This window comes from Lupinus angustifolius, chromosome LG06 (genome assembly GCF_001865875.1).
Source record: "Lupinus angustifolius cultivar Tanjil chromosome LG06, LupAngTanjil_v1.0, whole genome shotgun sequence".
Taxonomy (NCBI): Eukaryota; Viridiplantae; Streptophyta; class Magnoliopsida; order Fabales; family Fabaceae; genus Lupinus; species Lupinus angustifolius.
Genome location: NC_032014.1, coordinates 25408230 through 25414764, shown reverse-complemented (window position 1 = coordinate 25414764; position 6535 = coordinate 25408230).

The window sequence follows — 6535 nt, the reverse complement described above, 5'->3', positions numbered from 1 at the left end:
TAGGCTACAACCAGGAGGAGAGCATCGATTATCATGAGACCTACGCTCTTGTAGCCAGACTTGAGGCCATTAGGATGCTCTTGTCATTTGCATCAATCGTGAACTTTCAACTTTTTCAAATGGATGTTAAAAGTGCCTTTTTAAATGGATATATTAAAGAGGAGGTGTACATAGATCAACTACCAGGGTTTGAAAACTTCAAATACCCGAACCATGTATATAAACTCAAGAAGGCCCTCTATAGCCTAAAACAGGCTCCCAGAGCCTAGTACGATAGATTGAGTTCGTTCCTATTAGAAAAAGGGTTCGAAAGAGGTTTGGTCGACACCACTCTCTTCATCTGTAGATCAGATAATCATGTTTTACTCGTTCAAATATATATTGATGATATCATCTTCGGATCTACTAATGGCATCCTTTGTAAGGAGTTTTCAGAGTTGATGCAGGGGGAGTGTGAAATGTCGATGATGGGTGAGCTGACCTTCTTTCTTGGACTTCAAATCAAGCAAATGAAATGTGGCATCTTCATTCATTAGTTGAGTATTGCAAAGAATTACGGAAGAATTCGATATGGAGCAGCAATATAAGAACGCATCTACACCTATGGCATCTGCATGTTATCTGGACAAAGATGAAAAGGGAAAAGCGATTGAGGTTATCAAATATCGTGGGATAATCGTCTCCTTATTGTATTTAACTGCTAGCCGCCCCGATATTATGTTTAGCGTTTGTATGTGTGCTAGGTTTCAAGCTTTGCCAAAATAATCGCATTATATTGCTGTAAAACATATCATGAGATATATAAAAGTAACTATTCATATGGGATTATGGTATCCTAGGGATGCCTCCCTATCCTTGGTAGGTTACTCCGATTCCGACTTTGCTGGGTATAAGTTGGATCGTAAAAGCACCAGTGGGACTTGTCACCTATTAGGCAGCTCCTTAGTTGCATGGCACAACAAAAAGCAAGCGTGCGTTGCTTTGTCCACCGCTGAAGCGGAATACATTGCCGCTGGTGTGTGTTGTGCTCAAATCCTTTGGATGAAGCAGCAACTTAAGGACTTTGGGCTCATATTAGAAACGATCCCTATTAAGTGTGATAACACGAGTGCCATTAACCTCTCCAAGAATCTCGTCTTGCATTCTATAACTAAGCATATTGAAATAAGGCATCATTTCTTGCGTGATCATGTTCAAAAAGGTGATTGTATATTGGAATTTGTTGAAACATCTAAACAATTAGCATATATTTTCACCAAGCCCCTCTCATGAGATACTTTCTATGTTCTTCGAAGAGAACTAGGAATCCTTGATGAAAAATATCTTGATTAATAATTTGGTGATTGCCTTCCATGATCCCTTTGAATGCTTTGTAAATAATGATTGAATGCTGATGCATTTAATCGATTAAGTAAATCAGTTAATCGATTACCTGGGCCAAAAATTTTAAAACTGGCATTTTTAACTCGGGTTAATCGATTAAGAGACGCTGTTAATCAATTAATGGCATCAGTATATTAGAAACAGAAGCATTTCTGGACATTTTTCAAAACCTCATTCATCCCCTTTTCTCTCCAATCTCAGAGGAACAAGTCCAACATCATCCTAAGCTTCATCCTAACCCTAAACAGAATCACCCCACTACATTTCCACTCCATAAACCGTCTTCCTCATCTCCTACTTCCAATAAATTCGTTTTTTCCCAAATTGAAAACCTTATCCTAAGTTTCTCTCAACCTTCCTCTAAACCTTCATCATCATTCAGTGTTTGATTGCTATGGATAGAGGATGTGGAAAGAGAATCAAGACAATCGCGCAACATCCATCGTGTGCTCCAAAAATCGTGCCACCTCCACAACCAAGGCAGAACCGCGGGGACCCATACTGCTCATTGATTCTACAAGAAACTCGGTTACAGAAATTTCAGGGAAGAAAACCTGCGTATATTCGGTTTGCGAGTGTGACTTGGCTAGCGGAACAGAACTTCGAGTTTCTGCATGGCTTTCAAGTTCAAGGGGTTGTCCCCTTCTTGGAATTGAAAGGTAATATATATCCTACTCTAGTTAGGGAATATTATGCGAACTTTAGATATAAAGATGGAAAATATTGGTCGATGATAGCTGGAAAGTTGTTCGAAGTTAATGAAGAAATTTTTATGAATGTGGGTGGTTTAGCTTGTTCTGGTGTTAGTTTAAGTGATTGTGGCTGGGCAGACAACAACTCATTTGACATGTATAAGTCGTGTTTGTGTAGACCTCAACTCTATGTCCAAGGCGAATTGACCAAAGCTGGGTCACTGTCCGTAGAAAATAGACTCCTACACTACTTGATTGCCTACATATTGATCCAGAGAAACACAAATCATGCACAACCTGCCGTGAATGATTTGAGGTTTATATTTGCTATGAAGGAGAATATCATGATAAACTGGTCTGGCGAGATTCTGAAGGTCATGTATAGCGTCTTCACCTCTCAATCAAGACTACTTCCTTATAGTATCTTCATATCCCGAGTTATTGACTATCTACATATTGATGTTTCGCATACTATAGTGATGGACTGCTCACACAAGGATCACTTGATTGGTGAGATTTTAATTCACAAGATGGGCATCTACAAGTATGGCAACAGCATCTACAAGTATGGCAACACTTGGAAATATCAAGAGGACTTCAACAATGCGAACCTTGATCCTTCTAGTGAAGATGATCAAGACATTAACCAAGAGCCATTTGCTGCAACTCACGGGGAGCATTCAGGACATGCATCACAGGAACCTGCTTTTGGACAAGCTTATATGGATGCTATGGAACAACGTCTCAATAATAGGATGGACCTTCACTTTCAGTCTCTTAAGGATTCATATAATACAGATTTGAAGCATTTTGAGGAGCGTCAGAAAGCATACATCGACAATCATTACCAATCCTTGCGAAACTATATTCAGACCACTACTGATTCTCAGACTAGAAGAATGTGTGTTGAGTCAACAAGTTGAGTGTCTTCATCAAGGGTGGTTGTAGCTCGTCGATTCCTCACAACCAGAATCCTCCATCTCATCCTTAGATAGGAAACTATAGAGCCTTAGTTTAGTCTTCCTAGCTAATGGATCTTGTTGATCCTTGTTTCCTCTTGAGATCTTATCTTTTGTATTGCATTGCTGCTTTTATTTGGATTGAAATTAATCTATATCTACTGTTGAACTACTGCTCTACAACTTAACATTTTGTGTTAAAATGATTTCGAATTATTGCGTTCATACTTGATTTTTAATTATGTTGTATATAGCACTTTACTTTGTTTGAAATGAATCTTGATCATGATTGGTATATGTGATTATATTGAATGATTGTGCCTATTTCAAAATGCTCAAATATATCAAATGCTTAATCATTCTGCATTTGATTTGCTTCTGCATAACTCTTCATGCCTTTCAAACTGTTCTGTGGCTATCTGCTGTCAAGTTAATCGATTATCATTTTGAGCTTAAGTTTATCATCACTCTTAAGTTTATCATTTTGAGCTCTAGATGCAAGTGGAGGAAAAACAGATGCAACCAAATAATTTACAATATTGGCAAACCAAGGGGTGGGGAAAGAAACAGAAATATTCAAAAGTTGTTCATCAGGAAAATCATCTCTGATAGGCATCATATCAACAACTCCTTCAATCCTGCTCAAGTGGTCAGCCACCAAATTTTGTGCTCCACTCCTGTCACGGATCTCCAAATCAAACTCTTGGAGCAAGAGCATCCATCTAATCAACCTTGGTTTGGAATCTACTTTCTTCAATAAAAACTTCAGAGCTGCATGGCCAGTGAAAACAACAATTCTAGAACCAAGCAAATAAGACCTAAATTTATCCAGAGCAAATACAATAGCTAAAAGCTCTTCTTCAGTTGTGGTGTAATTTGCTTGTGCAGCATCTAAAGTCCTAGGAGCATAATAAATTACCCTAGGCAGTTTGTCCACTTTCTGAGCAAGGACAGCCCCCAATGCATAATTAGAAGCATCACACATCAGCTCAAAAGGGACTGTCCAATCAGGTGCCTAGATAATAGGAGTGGTGGTCAAGGCTGTCTTGAGGCAATCAAATGCCTCTTTACATCTGTCATCAAAATCAAAGACCACCTCCTTTTGCAACAGGTTGGATAGTGGAAGAGCCTTCTTGCTAAAATCTTTAATGAACCTGCGATAGAAACCTGCATGACCAAGAAAAGAACGAACCTCTCGCACACAAAAGGGGTAAGGAAATTATGAAATAACATCTATTTTGTCAGGGTCTACCCCGATTCCCCTATTTGAGATCACATGCCCCAAAACTATGCCTTGCTCTACCATGAAATGACATTTTTCGTAATTCAGAACAAGGTTAGTTTCGATGCATTTATGAAGAACTCTATCCAGACTATCCAAACATGCATCAAATAAAGATCCATAAACTGTAAATCATCCATAAACTGTAAAATCATCCATAAACACCTATATGCAATTCTCTAAAAAGTCACTGAAAATGCTCACCATACACCGCTTGAATGTACCAGGGGCGTCGCATAGGCCAAAAGGCATCCTCCTATAGGCAAAAGTGTCAAAGGGGCAGGTGAATGTGGTCTTCTCCTGATTCTCAAGAGCAATATGGATTTGGAAGTACCCAGAAAAACCATCAAGAAAATAGTAATGAGATTTACTTGCTAAGCGCTCAAGCATCTGATCAATAAATGGCAAAGGAATGTGAACTCATCTTGGTTGAGCCTCCTATAATCAATGCAAACTCTCCAACTGTTCTTCACTCTCGTAGGAATCAACTCAACTCTCTCATTTCTCACCACTGTAATTCTTGTCTTCTTTGGAACCACTTGAACTGGGTTCACCCAATGACTATCAGAAATGAGATATATAATCACAGCTTGTAAAAGCTTTGTGACCTCTTTCTTCATAACCTCAAGGATGACTGGATTGAGTCTCCTTTGTGGTTGTCTCACTGGTTTAGCTCCATCTTCCAAGAGTATACTATGCATGTACATAGATGAGCTAATACCAGGAATATTAGCTAAGGTCCAACCAATTGCCTTCTTATGCTTCTTCAACACTTGCAACAACTTCTCCTCTTGATCAACATCAAAGGAGGTGGAAACAATAACAGGAAGCTTCTCATCATCCTCTAAGTAAGCATACTTGAGGTTTTCAGGCAAAGGTTTAAGCTCCAATGCAGGTGCCTGCAAAACAGTTGGAACAAAAGTAGCAGACATAGATTCTGCAGCTTGCACCTGGACAAGTAAATCAGATTGCTGTATGTTGTCTACAACAATAGGGTTAGTGCAATTTGATTCTACAACATTTGACATTTGGATCAACAGAAATATGCAGAAACGCATCAATACAAGAATTACACATTTCAGATGTATGACAAGTGTATGAGTCTATCAATGACAGAGAATCAAAATCATTAAGAAAATCAGAGATATGCTCATTAGTTTACTCATCAAGTAAATCAATATGAAAAACAGAATGGTCCTCAGATGGATGCTTCATAGCATCAAAAATATTAAACCGGACCACAATATAACCAAACTCCATAGATAATGTTCCAGCAAGGACATCTATCTTGGTTCGGGTTGTTCTCAAAAATGGTCTCCCAAAAATAATAGGAACTGTGTTACGGGAGGATCTATCTTCCATATTGAGAATATAAAAATCAGTAGGAAAAATAAGTACACCAACCCGAACCAAGACATCCTCTATCAAACCAGAAGGGTAGGCAGTACTCCTGTTTGCTAATTGAATCACTACCCTAGTGGGTTGCATAGGTCCAAGTGAAAGAGACATGAAAACAGACATAGTAATAACATTAATCGAAGCACCTAGGTCTAGCATGGCAATCTCAATTTTGCTATTACCTGTTATGCAAGGTGCAACAAATGTACTTGGGTCCTTACATTTTTCAAGAATGTGAGGAACAAGTTTACCTATTAGTGCGGAAACATATCTGCCCAAGCTGATTCTCTCATTACCTTTGAGCCTCCTCTAGTAAGCATACTTGAGGTTTTCAGGAAAAGGTTTGCATATCTTGGAATTTATTTGATTGCATCAAGCAAAGGTATGTTCACCTCTACCTTTCTAAATGTGTCCAAGATCTCCTTGTCTACCTCTTCCATCTTCTTACTTTGAACGACTCTTGGAGGAAATGGAAGAGGAATGGGAGATGGTTGTGCAGCACTTGTGAAAGGTTCACTAGCAAGAATTTGTTTACTAGTGTTCTCTGTCTCTTTTAAAACCGGTTGTTTCATTTTTGATGTAGCTAGATCAACTTCAATTTGTTTGCCTGACCTTAGAGTGATGGCACTCACATTCTTTGGGTTGACCACAGTTTGGGAAGGCAACTTATCAGAATTCTGAGAGTGCAATGTGTTTAATGAAGTAGCCATCTGCCCCATCTGGGTGGTAAAATTCTGAATGGAGGACTCTTGTCTCTGATGGAAGTTTTGGTCTCTTGCTAGAATTGCATATTCTGCAATGTCATTTGCCTCACCAATTAT